The sequence below is a fragment of the Melanerpes formicivorus genome, unplaced genomic scaffold (genome assembly GCF_026170545.1).
Source record: "Melanerpes formicivorus ecotype bairdi unplaced genomic scaffold, bMelFor1.0.p_v2 SCAF_35, whole genome shotgun sequence".
NCBI lineage: Eukaryota > Metazoa > Chordata > Aves > Piciformes > Picidae > Melanerpes > Melanerpes formicivorus.
This window is the reverse complement of record NW_027142387.1, coordinates 2332909-2352963: the sequence shown is the minus strand read 5'-3', so window position 1 is coordinate 2352963 and position 20055 is coordinate 2332909. Positions and strand designations below refer to the sequence as shown.

Genomic DNA, 20055 nt, shown 5'->3' with positions numbered 1-20055 from the left:
TACAAGCTCAGTTTCAGTTGCACATGTGAATAGCATAACTGCTTTGAGTTCCCAGGAACACTGTGCACTGATAAAGCTGCTTGCATCCTTAGAAGTGTTCAAACAATTAAATCTCTTAGCTTTTGTGTCTCTTTAGGTGGCAACTGAAGTTTGCTAGCTGCACAGTGCCTGAAACAACATACTCCGGTATTTCTCGAAGCACAACTATACAAAATATTATTTATCGTTTGATTTCTAATAATTCGGAGCTGAAATTAGCTCCAAAGCACCAAGATTAAAAAAAAATAAAGGCAGGGGAGTGACATTAGAAATCTTGATGCTGGATATTCTTCTGTTCTTTTCCTTATACCATCCAGTGGTATGAAGAGCCTGCTGCACATTCTCTTGAGACTGAAAAAGAGAACAGAAAAATAGATGCAGCCACCTTGCTAAATAGATTTCAGAAAGCACCATTATAGACAAAATTGTACAAAGCTCAGATCAGAAATAAAGGGGGAAAAAAGAAAATTAAATCCAGATTACTTCAGGTTATATATTTGCCCTTCCTATATTTCATACCAGTTTTAGTACTGCCTGGAAAATTCACACTTTGTGAAGGGACTGAAGGTTATGCACAAATAGCAGATGAATAATCAGATAAGAGATAATTTCATCTGACAAGGTCAACATCTCTCTGTAGAATTGTTCAAGTCTAGTTAAAAGCATGAGACGTGGGAAAGGTACAACATCTTCCACTACTTCAAGACTCAGGCCCTCCTTTAAAGCTCCTTCTCTGCCTTTGAAAGGAAAAGCTTCTGAGTTCTTGAAACGGACACATCTTAAACCATGTAAACCACTTTCCGTGCTGACAGAATTTAGTTAAAGCTCATTATGTAAAAAGGTGCTATAAGGAAACTTTATAGAGTGAATGCTCTTTATAAACTGGAAGCTAAGGTTCAGCCAGTTTCCATTTAATCCTCCAATATTGCCTGCAGCAGTCAAGTAAATTTCATAACAGACTCTCTCCCCCAAAATGAAAACCATGTGCCTGCTTCATTTTGCACTCCTTCCCTAGTCTCCCCATTCAAACCTATTCTCATTGCTTTAAATACCCTTGCAAGAATTGATAGAAGTAAAATAAGAGTTAACTCATGCTGTTATTAATTAGGACACATTAGCACAAGTACTATCCTTCCTAAACTAGCCGCATTGACAGGCAATGGGTTGACTTGTATATAAGGCAAAAGAAAGTGTCGAGAAGTATATATGTGCATGCTGTGTTCATGGAGCTTCCAAAATTGCATTAGGATTTTCTTTCTTAGGTGGAAAAGCAAATAGGCAAAGCACTGTGATTTGCTAAGTACTTGTTTGAGTTAAACTGATCTAGGGCAAGCAGACTTTTTTCTTATACAGTACTCCAATGCTCATATTTTTAGAGAGAATGCATTTGTTACACTTTGTCCACATAATTACAGGTTTATTTATTTTTCCTGATTTATGTCAGTGGAGATGACTTCTCTGAGAGGAAAATGTCTCTGGAACAATCATAGCCTTTCTTTGTGACCTTGTCATGCTAATGCATAAAACTAACAACTGGCAGGCATTAGCAAGTAGGAGTCATGGGGGTGTCTGCTCTTCCTCTAGATCCTCATTCTGTCCCTCAGAGGTTGCCACCACTGGCAGTCAACCTCATAATTTCAGGGCTGCAGAATGACACAGACATTCTATTGACCCGTCAGATTGATGAGGGAGCAACTACTATTTTTCTCACAATCATGGTTCCATTAATCCTTTTTCAAGGCTTGAATGCAACTTTAAAATACATTGTACATAAACCAATATATCTTTAAATCCGCATACAAGTAAAAACACTGAAGTATAGAGGAAAAAAGTTTAAGAGCATCCCAGAAACTGTGTTATGTCTGCTAGAACCCATTAATCAACAGGTGTATTTAAACATAATGGAGCTGAGCTATTCTATTCTATTCTATTCTATTCTATTCTATTCTATTCTATTCTATTCTATTCTATTCTATTCTATTCTATTCTATTCTATTCTATTCTATTCTATTCTATTCTATTCTGATTGCCAACATAAACCAGTTCTGTTTGGCTTCCATTATAACTAGAGCCTAAAAGAAGACCGTGGCTCCACTAAAAAGTTTAGCAATGGCCTTTGTGCCATGAGGACCATGCTGCTAATGCTATTTCTGCTTTCAGATCTAAGATGACAGGAAGATTCTTCCATCATCATCAAGTAAAACTGAAATTCTTATTCTGAGATGTCAGTGCAAAGAAGCAGAAGATAGGCTTGTGAAGCATTTAGGGTTTCACTGGTTGTATTCAAAGAGAGAATTCTTAAAAGTAGAAGATCAGATTCTGAACCTTCCATTCAATGTCACAATAAATGGAAATTAAAACTAACAAGGATGGAAATTTTGGGTTCTATTTTAGATTGGAAGTAGTTTTTTTTTTAATCAATAGATGTGAATTATGCTGTTGAATTTTTGTGATGTATTTTTAGTTGGTTTTCTTTGCTAGCACTACTAATGGTATTTTTAATTGCTGATTTTTAGACATCTGTCTTTTCATGTGTTAGAGGGTGTTGTTAGTCATTACAATGATTTGGGGAAGCATTTTTAACACACTATTTCAAAGTTACAGGGAGAACTAACAATTCTCTATTGTCATTTGGATTACAGCGGTCAGATTTTAACATCGTTTTCATGTTGCTCTTGCAAATGTAAATAATCTTAACATTAATTAGAAAAAATGAAGAATGTGCTTCTCAGTACTGTGCAGTACTGTGTGGTTTAGTGTATAAACATCTAATTTCAAAATTACCTATATTAGCTGTAAGGCTTTTCTGTATTATAGTACAGAAATATTGGCTTTTAAATCTGAAAAAGAAAACCATACCATTTCTGCTGGTATGAAAGGAAGAAAGAGGGAGCTTTGCCTTTAGATTGATTCCCCTTAGAAATTTGCTATGAGAACAAGAACTAGCGTAAGATGAGGTTCTTGAGGGCTTTCTGTGTTCTATTTGCAGTCTCAAATGATTCTGTGATTACATGTGTTTTCTAAGATAAGATAGCTGATTGTAGAGCACAACATTATTATTAAGCATGTTACTGTAAAGGGACGAGTAGTCCAGAGGAAGATTGAGGGAACTGACTTCGGTGACAAAAGCACATTAGTCTGACATCACTAGCCTAGAAAGAACAGCACAGTAGAAAAAACAATTTTATGTTCCTGAAGGATGTTTTTAGCCTATCACTTACAACTTACACCTAAGGAGATTAATGTTCATGAACTAAATGTATTTGCTACTACATTTTTCCAAGAGACAACTGAATGTCCGCTTGGGGTTCATCATTAACAGGCTGAAAAGGAAAACCTCACTGAACAGCGCTAGTGTGGCATGTTTTGGGCTTTGTTCTGGCTTGTGTTTGTATCAGCGAAAGCAGGATCTGTTGCCTTGCTAGCTAATGCATGTATATCCCCAGGTCGTGTTGCACAGCTCCTTGTCCAGGTCCCCATTTATGGACTTCTCCAGGTGAAGTTATTTCTGCTTAATTGCAATGAACCTTTAAGCAACTACAAGTTCATTTAACTTAGCATTTTAGAGCTGGTGAAACAGATCTCCGCTTCCCATGCTTTGGGGCACATTGTTGAGCTGTCTCAGAGAGAGCAGATTGGATTCCTACTTCATTCGTTTTTCTCCCATGATAAAACCCAATTAAGGTTAGACACCTACACTTTCTCAATCAAACATAAGGTAAGTCTAAATTAAAGAGCTTGTAGGTACATTTGAGTATCAGTGGAAGTTTTTGTTACGATTTTTAATTTTTTTTTTTTGGTACCATGTTCCTTAACTTTGAAAATTGTCCCAGATTAGCATAGTTTACCTTTGTGAAGAGTTCAGCAAAGACCTCATTGCCTTGAATAGCTGAGCAATAATAATAACAACAAAAAACCCCCAAGCATCAGACTTTGGACAGTTCTGTTGTCTTTGATGTTGGTTGTGTTCTTGAGTGATGTGTTCATGCAAGACAAATAAGTAACCTATCTCTATGAGCCCTATTTGAAAAAAACTCCAGGTTTGTCCTGGAAGTGGAATATATCTTTTCTCTTAAAGTATGTGTTGATGGATTAAGGGAGAATGCAGACATGTCCTGACTGTCAACTGCCATTGAGCAAAGAGGCTTGACTAAAGATGGAGCACTTGGCAGTACTGAAAGGCAAAACTGGTTTATATTCACATCTGAGCTGTCCTTTTATACCTAAGACACTTACCACTTACTCAGCTCACATTTTCTGAATGCATTACTGCTTTCTCCTTCAACCTTCAGAGTATTGACTCTAAGCCTTTGAATATTTTGTTATACATAAAAATGAAAGAACTGATAAGGAGCATAAGTGTCAGTGGATATATGGGAGCAGTGACAGTGAATTTCAGCAATACTGGGAATTTTATTGTTTAATGCAAAGTCATTTTAGCAGCCTGTATCACCTCTGCTGCAGTAAAGTAGAAGGCAGACGTCTTCTGTCAACTCATCTGAAATTAGCCCATATGAGGTCCCCTCTCCATCTTTCAGTGTCCCATGAGCATTTTATTCTTTTGAAAAAAAATGTGGAATTATTTGTTACATTTTACAGGAGAGAAACTGATGTAGATAGTCCTGAATACATCTCAGTTAAAATGAAATATTTAAGTGATATTTTTGAGGTAGCTACATTCTTATCACTCTATAATATCATAATCATGGTCATGATAGTCACCATCACCTTCTGGAAGTGTCTTTCTGTATTGTTTGTAGTGAGGAAAAATTGGTAACCATCTTACAATCCTCAATCAAGTGTGTAATGGTAGTTGAGGTCAATGTGGATCAGAAGACCAGTTTCCAAAGTCATCCAATACATGCGTGATAGAGAAGAAATCCTACAGTATGAGTCCATTTGTCAGTGAGAAATCCTTTCTTTGACTAACTTCGCTAAGGGCACATACTCCATTGCAGTCCATATCAGTAGTAACTATAAATTAATTTTATGTAGCAATTGTGTTTTGATAATTTCTGGTTTCCTGTAACTGAAGGGATGCGTTTGGGTGCAATGAACAGCCATTATCTTTCAGAAAGCAGCATTAAGTTGAATATTGGCATCTGTAATACCTTCAGGGGCACAAAGACAGAAGTTTTTAGCTCTTTCAAAAGATTATTTCTTCAGATATAAAACTGAAGGGTGGGGAAATGTTGGAATCATATGTTTGTTTGTTTGTTTTATTTTTCTTCTTCTATTTATCTTAACTAAAAAGTGGTATTGGATGAGTGAGAAAATGTTTGCCTATATACAGATTCAGTTCTGAAGAAAAAAAAGAAAAGCCTGACTGAAGCAAATTTGTATCTATTTATGTGGAAATTAAGCTAGAAGTTTTATGGGAATGAATTTCTAGTAGGTCTCTGACATGACCTGATCCTCAGAGGAAATGCTGTGATACTGGGATTTTGTGTAATTGCAGAAACTGGATACCAGAGGTGGATCACATCACTGAAAACCCTTGCTGTCTTCTGAACAAAACAGTGTTGTTCTGTTCTTTACAGTCTATTTTCTAATGCTTTTACTTTATTTAGTTTTAAAATTTCTGTGCATTCAAAAGCATAGGTAGATTGTAGCAGCAGGAAATTAAAAATGGTGCTAAATCTTTTCCTCTTCAATGTTAATGTTTTTACATACTAGTGCATCACCCTAATTTGTGGCTTTCCATCTTCAATTGCTGTTTAATTTAAATATTTTAAGTGGCAATTTCTTCCATGACTTGAATACACCCAGAGAAGGGCAACAAAGGTGGTGCAGGGTTTGGCAGACATGTCTGCTGAGGACCCTTTCCTGGGGAAGGGAAGTGGAGAGGGAAGTACTGATCTCTTCTCCCTGGTACCCAGTGCCTGGGCACGTGGGAATGTCTCAAAGCTGTGTCTGTCTGGGGAGGTTTGGACTTGACATGTGAAAACATTTCTTTACTGAGAGGGTGGTCAGACCCTGGCACAGGCTTTGTGGAGAGGTAGTGGTTGTCCCATGCTCTTGCCAATGTTTAAGAGATATTTGGACAGTGCCCTTAATACAGTTCTTGATCTTTGGTCATCCCTGATGAACATTAATCCAAAGGTCAGGCAGTTAGGTTAGATGGTCATTGTAGGTTTCTTCCAATTGAGCTGTTTTCTCCCATGCCATGCCTTATTTAGCATAGGTGAAAGTAGTCAGCTCTTTTGGTCTTCTCTTTATTTTAACCCAATATTTTTGACTTCTTATCCACGTTCTTTCTTTTGTAGTTTATTTTCTGGTTGGCACAAAACCCAAATAGTGCAAAATTGAAAATCACAGTATTAAAAGAAACACTTCTAGAAATTATTAAGGATCTTCTAGGTTTTGGACTGACAGCCTATATATCTCCATTTGGTTGACCTCAGTTAAGCAGACTAGGGCAGAAAAGAGTTCAGTGAAATTCAAAACCCAAACAAGCAAGTCAATGGAACAATTGATTATAATACAAAACCCTCTAGTTTTATGCACTCCACTGTATGTACAGTGTATATATTATTGAGATACAATGAACTAATGCTTTCATTTTGAAAATTATTCTGTGATGTGTATTTTAAAAGATACAACTTACAGTTGTGTCACACTGAATTGCTGTACGGTGTTGGGTTTCAACTTGCTTAATATATCAAACATTACCATACTCCCTTTTGGTCTGGAATAACAAGCAGTGTTCTAAATGTTAAACTCTTCCAACTGATGTCTTGAACAGCAAGTAATCAATCAGAAAAATGAAAATAACTTCAGAACAGTCACTTGATGATAGCAATGGGTAGATTTAATTCACCAGACAAGTCATATTCAGTTTTATTGTTACAGCATTTGTTAGTGGCCTGTAACTAGAGAGTACAGCAGATATACTTTGTCATTCAAATGGAATTATGTGCACAAAATTCTTGTGGCCTGCTTGGAATACTAAGGAGTTGAAGAGTTTTGTTTTCCAATAGAAGTTCTGGAAGAAGAATTTCCTTGCAGGACTGGAGTTTATTAGATAGGTTTGCCATTTGTAGAAAATACCGTATAATAAGCTAGTAGCATTTTAATCAGAAGGCCCAAAACATGATATTTTGATGCATTTATGTTGTACTTAAGTTTAACTCAGGTTGGACCTAATCTCTTGAAACAGCTGCAAGCCTAAGACAACTCCTTTTTGAAAAATATTTGTCTTTTATTTTATTAGATGTCACCTCTGTACATTTTTTATAGTTAACTCCCCTTCATTCTAATTGTCTGCTTAAATAGCACCAGTTAGAATGAAAGGTCTTACACAAAGCCATATTCAAAGTAGAGCATATGGCTTGACACAGGACATTTCTTCTGACAAATGTTAATTGCTGTGTAACCTACTTCAAATGAATTCAGAGACAGTGAGATGTTGTCAATTGATGGTATTATGAAGCCCCTGAAATTTTTTGGTGTGTAGACATGTACATATTGTGTTCATTGCCAATTACATTGAACATCTGCTTAGATTTAAATGTTTGGGAAAAATAATCTTCTGTCAGGAGAAATTACTGTCAGTTCTGCTTTTAGTGCTATCAAGTCCCAGTATTATGTAATGTTGCATGATAGGTATTGCTGTTCAGGTAGAAGAAACCCTCCATACAAAGCCGAGGAGTTAAAATTCAAAATTAGGTTAAAGCATTTGAAGATACAAATTTAAGCCAGGTGAACTGCTTATGTGTCTTTGTTCATACAACCAGGTGTCAGATTTTAAGGAGAAACATCACTCCTATTATTTTCCCTTCCCCCTCCCTCCCCTGCCCCCCTTGGGGAACTTGAGGGTCTTTGGGGGCCCTCTTGGTCCCTCACAGCTTCTATAACATGTTGCAGCAACTATGTGTTCTAATCAACCGATCTGTAAAAAAACCAAGACTGTTAAGCTGCTTTTCTGGCAAGCATGTATGAGTTTCCATCTCTGTATAGAAAATGTGACCTCTTCAGATTTCTGATAATGGTTGTGCTGGGAACACAGTTGAAGAAAGAATGTCGTAAGGGACTGCTAGGGCTTATATTTGGCATGTAGTTGCTTGCATGTAAGTTTTCAGGTATAATGTTCATGGTAATTCTTTGTAGAAGTGCTGATCCTTCAGTTTGTTGAAGGTTAGCCTGGTACCTGCTTTCGGAGGTGTCCTCGTTGGAACCCAACAGGGCAAAGTAAAGTTTGGGGTTCTTCAATGCAAGTTCCGAACACAAATGAGAACCTAATATATAGGATGAGTGCAGTTATGCAAATTCAATGTGTTATCAGGTTTTCCATGGTTTTAGGAGTATATCTAAAATATTGTACATTTCTGGCTTTTCTGTGGCTTAAGGAAATGAAAAGTGTTTTGCTAACATTGGGTTCTGTTAAGTACTTGATGTATATTTTCCAGCCAAATGAGATTTTGTTATGGGAACGTCAGTAACTTGCGGAATATAATGACCAGCAACATTACTGCAGGCTGTTTGTAAGTCTGTACATTAGCAGTCAAACCTGCCATGGTTGTGTTGTGTTTCATAAATTTAACTCCTGTATTTTAATTGTTAAGGTTAATAGAAGAGAATCATTAACCTCAAAGCAAGCAAGAGAAGTCTGGAAGCACTGCAGAGTTCATAGGAAGCACTGTGCTTAAAAATCTGTATTGCTTTTTGCTTGTGTTTATACAATAGTATTCAAATAATAATTGCATTTTACATTAAGTCCTCTCAGAGTATCTAATGCACATCATTGACAAAGTAACTGTGAAAGGTACTGTTTTCAAAACTGTTGTTTTCTTATCTTTTTTAAATGAGTATGGTCTCTGCAAGAAATCCTCTTTTTCATGCGTACTCTCATAGCTCTGAAATACCTGTCTGGCTTTAGATTCTGTTTGCTTTACTGCAAATTGGAGAGAAATTTTGTGGTTGGGTAATGAAACTCATGAAATTAAATGTTAATAATGGAAAATTGGTTAAAAATAGTTAAGCACTGAACTGCTAGAAAGGAATGGAAGATACTGATACACAGTGAGAACTTATTTTCTATTTAAGTATGCTTCTCCATTCCATGTCTTACAGGTAGCACTCTTGAATCCCATCTCCTTGGTGTGTACACAGTTAGGAGTTCTGTATCTTAAATGCTTTTGTTAAAGGCCAGTGTTCATGAGGCAGAGCATAAATCAGGAAATATCTCTGTGTGCCAGAGTTTGTTGGTGAAAGTTCCTTTGACTGTGCCCAGGACATAAGACACTAAGGAAGGAAAACCCAACACTCAGGCTGAAAAACATCTATATTGTTTACCAGGGTAGCCTGTGTTTCTCCACAGTGCTCCTTTGACTTCAGTCAAAAAGCTGTAGTTAAAACCACAGTCACAGCTCCTTTTCTACAGAGCTCCAGAGGTCAGTGCAAGAGTATGCAGGAATAAATCACTTCTGAGGAGAGATGTGGTGAGTCTTTGTCTGCTGCAGGATGAGGGGTCTGCAGGGAGATGGTCCCATCTGGATGTACTTTGCTGTCCTAAGCAGGTGCCAATGTTAAGTGGCATTCTCTTGGATGAGGCAGTTTTGCATTCCTGGGAAGAGAAGTACTCTAAGCTGACTGACTGGTTCTAACAAAACAATGAATGATGTATAAATAAACTGCAACACTTACATGGCATATGAAAGATGGATGGAGTACTTAAAAGAAGGCTCTTGGGAACTCAGTGTGGCGTGCAAGATTGGAAAACCTATACTAATTATGTACTTTGTACTGGGAGAAACAGATGAGGTCTCCCAGGACCATCAGAAACCAAGTGATATATTAGCATGATAGTACAATGCTGTTATTAATGGTTCCTTTGCTTGCTATTAGCCCAGAAGTAAATCTGTGAATATTTGAGGTTTCCAGAGTATTGAGATTTCTTTTCTTTCTGTAAAGGTATTCTTGGAATAACGTGCATGCCTATCTGAGAAAACACATGATTTCTATAACAGAAATCTTAGATGTGTTCTTGTTCTTCAATATTGTTAAAGATTGCACATTTTGAAATAACAGTTCTGCTACGTGTTGGACAAACGCCTCAGTACATTTTTCAGTCCAGAGCTACAATTGCATATGACTTACTCTTATACCACATGGCCAAGAGGTACTTCTGAAAGCCAGCAGTTCTGCAAAGCCCTGTAGAAACCATCAGAACTTTCTCTTCAACATAGGCAACTCTGGATATGATCCCTGACTATAATGAGTATAGGAACTATCTACATAACTGTTATGAAAACACTGGCATTGCAAAGGTTCTCAGTATTTTCTTCCCAACAGTTTCCCACTTAGGGCATGCAGTGTTTGAATGCATAGTGGGCCTAGCTTGTTGCCACAGTAGGAATACACTAAGATTCATTTGCATTTACAAATCCGTTTCCACAAAGGAAAACAGATAAAAACTCTGTTTCTCATTGTTTGATAGAACAGATAAGTTGAAATGAAATAAAATAAAATGGAATCCTTTCATCTGACGTTCTTGACACCAAAGCAGTATAGCCCATATACAATCTGGGACACTTGTCTTCGTTTTAAGATTCACTTGCATTTAAAAAAAAATAAAATTAATTAGATCTCTGCTTTTTGCTCAGAGAAATGCAAACATCATATTGAACACAGCATTTGTGATAATCAAAAGTAGAAAAAGTATTATGAAACCCCAGTGATTTGTAACCCTACTGCTAGCAGTAACTTACTGGCAATTCTTTTCAAAAGAAGCAAAAGCAGTCATAAGACACCACCTGGAGAACTGTGTCCATTTTTGGAACCCCTATTACAGGAAAGATATGGATGTTCTAGAACATGTTCAGAGAAGGGCCATGAGGATGACCAGAGGGCTGGATCTCCTCTCCTATGAGGATGGGCTGAGAGAGTTGGGGTTGTTCAGTTTGGAGAAGGATTCAAGGACATCTTATTGTGGCCTTCCAATATCTGAAGGAGGCCTACAAGAAAGCTGGGGAGGGACTTTTTAGGGTGTTGGGTAGTGATAGAACTAGGGGGACTGGATCCAAGCTACAGGAGGGTAGATTTAGATTAGACATTAGGAAGAAGTTCTTCACCATGAGGGTGGTAAGACACTGCAACAGATTACCCAGGGAAGTGGTGGAAGCCCCATCCCTGGATGGTTTTAAGGCCAAGCTGGCTATGGCTCTGGGCAACCTGATCTAGTGGAAAGTGTTCCTGTCCATGGCAGGGGGATTGGTACTAGAAGATCCTTGGGGTCCCTTCCAACCCTAACAATTCTCTGATTCTGTGATTTCAGCATGTTACAGTAATAAAATCAATCTGCTTCTGAAGTACCTTCCAGGTGATCATTGTGATGAGAACATGAAAGGCGTGCTGCAGCTGGAGCAGGCTTTTTGATCCCAGGGCCAGTGGTTTGAGTGCAGCCACATCCTGTCTTGCTGTCAGGATGAGCTGGATCTCATAGCCAAGTAGCAGCACAGCCAACTGTCTTTGCTTAAATATTTCAGTGAATTTAGGATTTACATGTTCAAACCCATCAAAAATTTGTTTTTACAATCAAACTCAGTTCTCAGGTTAAAAAAAAAAACCCAACCACATTTGAAATTTCCACCAATAAGGACAGAATGCCTCCTGCCACATTTCCAGACTAGTGGTGCCAGAGATCATCAGCTATACTTGGGCACTGGAAGAAAGAGGACTGATTATTTTTTTTTTTCAGCACCCAGTGGCCCCCCTGAAGTCAAGATGAGGTCTGCAGCCTTCAAAACTGGAAATTGTATACAGTTAATTACAGACTTGTATCATGGCATTTTTGCATATGTTGGCCCTGAGTTATAAATCTCCATTCTCTTAATCTCCTTACTATTCATCCTAAATATTAATTGTACCATATGCTGATAATCAAGAGTTAAACACCCTGATCCTTAACTGGAATATGGCCTGCTATTAGAATAAAAGTACTTTCTTTTACTCATTATTTTCCAATACACCTGATGAAAACATTAGAGATTTATGTAGATGCATTTAGCAGCTGTCTCATATTTACCTAGGCTATGAGGTATAAATTGAATTCAATACTTTTTCTCAGGCATAAGTGTGTGTTTGATGATTAGACAATGGCAAAGGTGTTTCTGCTCTGTCACAAATGGTTTCCATGGTTTAATACTCTGTTGTGCATTATAGTGATTTAGCAATAAGGACTTATTCATTTTTATTTCTGCACTTTTTAGTTTGAAGTAAGACATTAACATGAGAAGCACTTTTGAGTATCAGGGTCATATCTTTTGTTGAATTTGAAGGGTGATTTGAGAAAGCTGAATAACTAAAAAACATTCATTGTCTGGCTCATGTTGGCCACAGAGTAGATTCTCAGGGAGAAGGAAGGTGAGGCCAGAACTTGAACAGATTTTCACAGGGTGCCTGAGAGAAGCTCACTGTGGTGGGTATATTCTGTGTCAGTAGTATGAACCACATAAAGAGTCTTGGAAAGCTACCCAGGAAAACTGGTGAAGTTCCATCTTTATGCTTCCTGAGCTGCTTTCAGTCTAATATGCAGGTCTCTTAATTTAAGATTTTCAAGATTTCAGTTAATGGATGACAAGAAGTAGTAGGATTTCCACTGGGATACTTAAACAAAGCTTTGGAGGAGGAAGAATCCCTGTGGAAGGGGTTGTCTAGAGCCATAGTAAAAATATTTTGCTGATGTAGGAAATAAATGAGTGTGGTTACTCATATAGGAGTTGAGGAAAACCTGACAAATGAGAGCTCACACCATTTAAAGACATCTGCTAATCATGTCAGTCATACAAAAGGCGTAGGGGATGAGAATGAAATATAGAGCAAAACTGAAGGAGGGACAACTGAGAAATTCTGGAATGCTAATGCAGTGTCAAACTTTAAAAATTACATAACCACCTCCCTGCTTCCCCAAATGCATACAAACCCCATATGTATCTGTATACCAGCATGAGATATGCAAGAGGAAAAATAAGTGACTTGAAATTCTTGTCAAAGGAGGAGGATCTTGACATAATAGCCATTAAAGAAGAATGTTGGCATGACAAAAATCAACAGGAGAGTGTAATACCTGGCTATAAACTGAACAGGAAGGACAGATTAGGTCATAGAGCTGGGGGAGCAGAATTAGGCCTATGCTGTTCAGCCTTCTGATCAGGAAACGGATATTGAGTCCAAAATGTTGAAGGAGATCAAAGACTCAACTAAGCCTAATGAGGTAGTAATAATAGGTGACTTCAACTACCTTCAGCTGGTCAGATGTCACAGTGGGATAGAGTATAAGGGAAGCAATTTCTCATCACTCTGACTAATTGCCTTTTTGAAGTGTATATTCTGGAGCACACAAACAGAATGTCAATTCTTGATTTAAGTGACATACAGGAATTGCAGGTAGGAGAGACCCTGAAGCCCTTTATCAGAACAGGTCTTCTTGGGTTAATGTGATGGCCACTTAAATTCAGTGTTGAAGATCCAATAGCTAGATTAAAGAAACTTTAATGGACTAGAGGATGACAAGACATTTTGGCCAGAAGATAGAAATTAAAAAGCAAGGAAACTAAATCCTTAGAATCAACGTGGAATCCAGTTGAGTTGTTCTGTAGTGGAACAAGAGACACAGCAGCTAAGTAGCAAAGCCAGTATTTGAATAGGGTTGCATGAGTCAGGAGGTTTTCGAACCGTGTGTATATTTTCAGGCATCAAATCTCTATCCCTAGGGAATGTCAACAAAAGGTAATTTTGCCGACAGCACATGTGTGACAAGCTGTGAAGCTGTGGCATAAGAAGATCTTTGTTGAAGCCATCACCTCACGCTCACAAAGAAAAAGTTTACCAGAGTGAGCAATCTGTAAGACATGGGCCTAGCAGAAAGCAGCAACAGAGAGTAAGGACATGCCAGTGAGCTGTGGTTTTCTTTGCCTGTATTGTTAGTATGTGATGCTATGGACATAAGGGACATAACATGCAGCATTTAGTGCATCAGAATAAGGGACTGGGAGTGAAGAGGTAAAGTTACAAGTAATCAGAAACAAAAAGACCAGATTTCACTCGCTCAAAAAATTTGTAAATAGCATTACTTCTGCTTAAATTATATACTGCTCTAGCATGAAATGGTGAAACACTTCAGATATGAGAGGTAGGTGCAGGTAAGTGGAGAGAGGTATGATTAACTAATACAATAATTATATGACCCATAGAGTACAGAGAGATTAGCTTCTCCATGTGAGCAGTGTTTGGAAAGAAGAATAAAGTTATTAGTGATAAAAGACAACTTCTATTATCAACAGGACTTGAAAATACTGGAATTATTGCATTGATAAAAGGGGAGGGAGAGGTAAAATATACCAACAGGCAGAACATTCTGCTACATAGCATAGTTCTAGAAATACCAGACCAAGCAGCACCCGGCATCAGACAAGGATGCCTTAAATGTCCTTCATAAATTTCAAATTAATTAACATATTTTAATTTGGAAAGAGGTGCTTTTAGGATGTGGGACGCAATTCCAATATGGCTGTGTGTTTGCAACACGTGCTGTTACTTCTTTAGGGGGGGATTATGGCCAGAGCTCTTTGTTCAGCATACACAGGAAAACAGTATTATTATTTTCTTGAGGTTTGGAAACACAAGTAGTAATTACATTTACCAACAGACGGCTATTTTGTGGCTACAAAGCTATGGAGAAAACAGTTACATCATTTTCTTTGTGGCCCTGAAAATCATTTTCACTGAACTGTGGATGAAACTGTGAGACTGGTGTCTGTACAAATGCACATTGCAAATGCACAGCTCCACATCAAACAGAACTTTTTCAACTCAGGGGCAGTGGGGCTGATAGCATGTTTGATAGGTTTCTGATTCCATTACCTCCTTCAGTTGGGATTTGGAAGCTGATTGTTTTTTAGGTAGTACCTAGAATACATCTGAAACCTTTCTGGCAGGGCAAAGAGAAACTGCATTGTCATGGGTGATTGGTTATGTGCATAATCAATTACATTAGAGCTGAACTAACATGATATGAAATGAAACATAATTACAAAATTTGCTAGATGTTTACTAGGTGGCAAAGCATCCCATTATCCATGTGGAAAAAAAAAAAAGGCAAAACCAATGGTTTTGATTCTCCTACCTGCCATTTGTGCTGCTGCATGAAATATTTTACCTCTTTGGCATGTAAGAGAGCAATCATTTTCAGAGGGGTATAAGGAAGATTATTTGTTTCACAGCTTTGTTACTTTATTATATAACATTTTTACCAAAAGAACCCATATATATATATAGAGAGAGAGAGTTGCTGTGTTTACCAGTTAAGGGCTCATCATCAAACATCAGCTATTCTAAGAAGTTGTGGAGTGCCCAAGAAAACACAGATTTCTTTCAACATCGCACAGCCATAATCCTGCATGATGATAGTTTTTCTAGATGGCATTCCCCCCCCCATATAACTAGATCCCCCTCATATAACTAGATACTCATACATAAATTCAAAAGAAAGCCACCATACATGTTAGTAGTCTGTACATTTTACTACCCTAAGGGTCAGAGAAAAGGGATTTTTCTTTGAAGGATCTGTGAAAGATGAAGTGTCTTGCACTGCTCCAATGTACCTTATGGTCTTGTAAAGAATGGGTCTTAAGTCCCAAGAAGTCAGAGACAAAGCTGCTGTTTGAATCTAGATTTTCAGCCTTGGAAGTCTCTTACATGAAGGTGAAATTTAGAATAGTTTTGGTATTTTTATACAATAATTATATTTCTTTTGAGGTTCATTTTATTTTCATTTTCTTCTTTGTATGTCACCTTGCTTTTAAGTGAGACTCAAATACAGAAAGAAAAGTTACAAGATTGAACTGAACATGTCCACTGATAATACAAATATTGGTTCATTAAAGTAGTGTTGGTTGAATAATTGTTTTGAACAAGGTGAGAATACAAAAAATAACTAGACTTAATATTTGATCTTCTTGTGAAAGCAGATGGCTAAGGGATTTTAACTCTACCTCTGACAAAAATTTTAGCTGCTTTTTAACTTACAATTATAAACAACGTTAGGGAAAAGAGAAAAATTAATCATTGAAGTTATTATAGCTGAATTACAGTGAGCTTCATAGCAGCTGAAGTAAGTATCCTCCGTAGTTTTTCTCATGACAAGCTAAGGGGAAATGATGAAACAACTGAGACTATGTATGATGAAATATATTAAATTACCCTTGGTTATTACACAAGTAAAATGTTAAGATCTTTACTTATAAGGTTCTATGTGGACTTCCTTGCATATAGTATTGGGAAAATAATATTGAAGTAATTTTAAAATGAAATTCTTCTATTCTCTGAGGTTAGAAGACAATCATATGAATTGGTCTGTTTGCTGTAGTTTGAATAAAGTCATGCAGTAACCTTTAGTGGCTAAATGCCTTTAAAATATAATGCATATCTATAAAATGTAATGCATATCAAATAAATTATCTCTAAGTAGAATTGTAGTGACTAATTGTAGAATCATAGAATCATTTCAGTTGGAGAAGATCTTTAAGACCGTTGAGTCCAACCATTATCTAACTCTTATCAAGTCTGATGCTAAACCCTAACCTTGACCCAGCACCACACCTGTGGTAGAGAAATATGTATATTTTTCACTGTATTTAAAAAAAAATAATATTATGAAGCAAAAGTTGATGCAGGAATCATTATAACAGATGGCACAAATCAGAGCAACCCTATCCTCTATTGTATTCAGTAGAATGCAGAGATTATTTTTACTGTTTCAGGTTGTGTAATGACATCATATTTTCTTTTCATTAACTGGTAGATAGACAAGAAAAGTTCTTTCTGTAATCTACAAGATGACTGTATTCGAAGCAAAGTGAAATTGCCTGGAAAAGTTCTTGCTGAGAGATAGAAGGCTGTGCTTCTGATTCCCTTACAGTGATCTCATTAGAATCAATGTAAAATGCCACCCAAACTTTACTTTGATTCACAGAATCTCAAATAGTAACAGGTAATTTAATAATAGGAGTATTCTAGCTTGGAAAGTCAGCTATATGGAAACACAATTAAAAATAGATATACTGAAGGTCATTATCTATGTGCTACTCTGGATTCATCAGTTCCTTATGCTGAGCTAAGGTGAATGAATACAAAGGGGATAGGGGACTCTACTATATCAGAAGCATAGAATCATAGAATTGTTAGGATTAGAAGGGACCTCAAGGATCACCTAGTTCCAAGCCCCCTGCCATGGGCAAGGACACCTCATACTAGATCAGGTTGTTCAGAGCCACATCCAGCCTGGCCTTCAAAACATCCAGGGATGGGGCTTCCACCACTTCCCTGGGCAACCTGTTCCAGTGTCTCACCACCCTCATGGTGAAGAAGTTCTTCCTAACATCCAATCTGAATCTACCAATTTCTAGGTTTTTTTCCATCCCCCCTAGTCCTATCACTACCTGATACCCTAAAAAGTCCCTCCCCAGCTTTCTTGTAGCCTCCTTAAGACACTGGAAGGCCACAATTAGGTCTCCTCCGAGCCTTCTCTTCTCCAGACTGAATAGCCCCAACTCACTCAGTCTGTCCTCATAGGAGAGGTGCTCCAGCCCTCTAATCATCCTCATGGCCCTTCACTGGACATGTTCCAGCACCTTCAGATCCTTCTTGTAATAAGGGCTCTACAACTGGACACAGTACTCCTGGTGGGGTCTCACCAGAGCAGAGTAAAGGCGGAGAATTACCTCCCTGAACCTGCTGGCTATGCTTCTCTTGCTGCAGCCCAGGATGTGATTTGCTTTCTGGGCTGCAAGTGCACACTGTTGACTCATGTTGAGCTTCTCATCCACCAGCACTCCCAGGTCCTTTTCTTTAGGACTGCTCTCAAGCCAGTTGCTGCCCAGCCTATATCGGTGCCTGGTATTGCGCCAGTCCAGATGCAGGACCTTGCACTTGGTCTTTTTGAACCTCATGACCGTTTGAGCAGTACAAGGCAGCAGAAGGCCTCCAATTTCTGTAGTTTTGCCCTCAGACTTCCCTGGTATTTGATGATAATGGACTTGAACATTGCTTCTCCCAAAGGCTAGGATGTAGTAATCTTATGTATTTCCTTCACAGTTTTTAGAATGTGCATGAAGAGGAGATGGTGATGTTGTTTTTTCAATTTCTTCTTTGGAATCCTAACAGAGCAACACATGAAACAGGAAATTACACAGTTCTTTTAAGTAATGTTGCTGATGTGGGAAATAAATCCAGCCTTTGGCCAGATTCATTACTTAGGGGTTGTTTTCTTCAAAAGAAAAGATAGAACTGAGTATACCAATAGAGGTTTAGAAAATAAGAGTAATGACAGTTGCTGTCATTGAGTAAATACCATATCTGAGAGGGAAAATCAGCACTAAACTTACCATGAAAATGGAAAGGAAGCTTGACTGTGTCTTAAAGAATACTTTTAAAAGATAATAGAGTTGAGACTGGTGGTCCTCAAAATTACTGCAGGTTTTTCTTAGTTTGTTCTGTAAAGAAAAGGGAGTTGAAATCTGACAAAAAGAAATCTTAAAAGTAATGTTTGCATTATCAGAATAAGAATTTGGAGGCCAAAACCACATGGATTTTGAGTAGCTTTGCGTACCTGCTAGAGATGATGTGGTTTTTTTCTTTAACCACATGGTGCCACTTTAGGTAAAGCCTTTAATTTGCACCATCTAAAGACATGCTTGTGCACCTGAGTGTACTGTTGATTCAAGTTCAAATAAGCATGTTTTCTTGTATTCTTTTCAGAAATAATTAAGTAAATGTGAAAAGTAAGTTGTGGAGGGAGAAGGACAAACTTTCAATATTTTTTGATTAAGGGCATAACTGGAAAGATTCTAAATTTGAGTTAAAACAAGCAATTATATTTTCCAATTCTGTCATTTGGAAAAAAAAAAAATCTGGATGTCTCACTTGAATGTCTACCAAAAGTGGTGTTAACCTTCCGAAAGAGAAATAGAACTAATGATTTGGTACAGCTCCAAACAATTAGACCAGTGAACAGACATTCTTCCACCAGCATCTATTATCGGAAATATCTGGATTGCTAAATGTCAGCTAAAAGAAAGCTGACCTGACCTCATGACACCACCTGTTCAAGAATTGGAGGTTTTTTAAGTATGCTATTCTACACAGATAAAAGGTTCACAAAATTTGACCTGGAAAGAATGGTTAAAGGAATTAGTTTTGTTTAGTCTAGAAAAGAGCAGACTGAGGGAGGATGTGATTACAATCTTCCAGAACATTAAAATGTTATAAAGATGCTAGTGGTTGGGTTTCTGTGTCCAGTTGGGAAAAAACACAAAAAGATACACAGAAAAAGGTATTTAGATTATCTATTAGGAGAAAAAAATATCTGTAAATAAAAATAAAGACTATCATGCAGACTACACAAAAAAATTGTCATCTCCTTAACTGGAAATTTTCAAGAATAACTAGACCCACACTTGTTATTAATAGTCAAGGTTAGTGGTGATGTTCATGGTGCAAGGTGAATAGGCAGATGGATTACATGACCACTTAATAGCCTTTGTCTGTCTTTCATTTTCTACAGGTGATACAGTTGGCAAGGCACTCTAGACTTGTTGTTAGAGTGGATACCAAAATAACTGGTTCATGGGAGACTTCTTGTTTGCAGAGGATATCTCAATAACAAAATACATTATTTTTAAGAATTCTGATTATGTGATTCAATGTTAGAGGGATGGATGTGTAATAGGCAAGGAAATGATAAAGTTTGCTTACTGACTTTGGATGCATAATTCTACTAATAATGGTACAGCAGTGACTTTGTTATTATGAATTTATTTTTTTCTTTGTTACTTGAGAATTTTTGTATCGTACCTGGTTTTATGGCTGAGGTTAATAACAAGGAATGGGAAACTGTGATGAATATTCATTCAGTATAGAGCTACACAGGGCTGAAGCTTGGCATACTCATTTGAAAGAACAGCAATAATACTGGTATCTTTTAATAAATGTTTGTGAAAGCTACTAAGGCAGCTTTTC

General features: G+C 37.4%; 1 protein-coding gene across 4 annotated transcripts in view; it reads left to right on the top strand.

The window, feature by feature from the left end:
• The window catches only part of SUGCT (succinyl-CoA:glutarate-CoA transferase), a 339487-nt gene that overhangs the window by 267335 nt on the left and 52097 nt on the right, over window positions 1-20055 (top strand). The gene's annotated exons all lie outside the window — the stretch shown is intronic.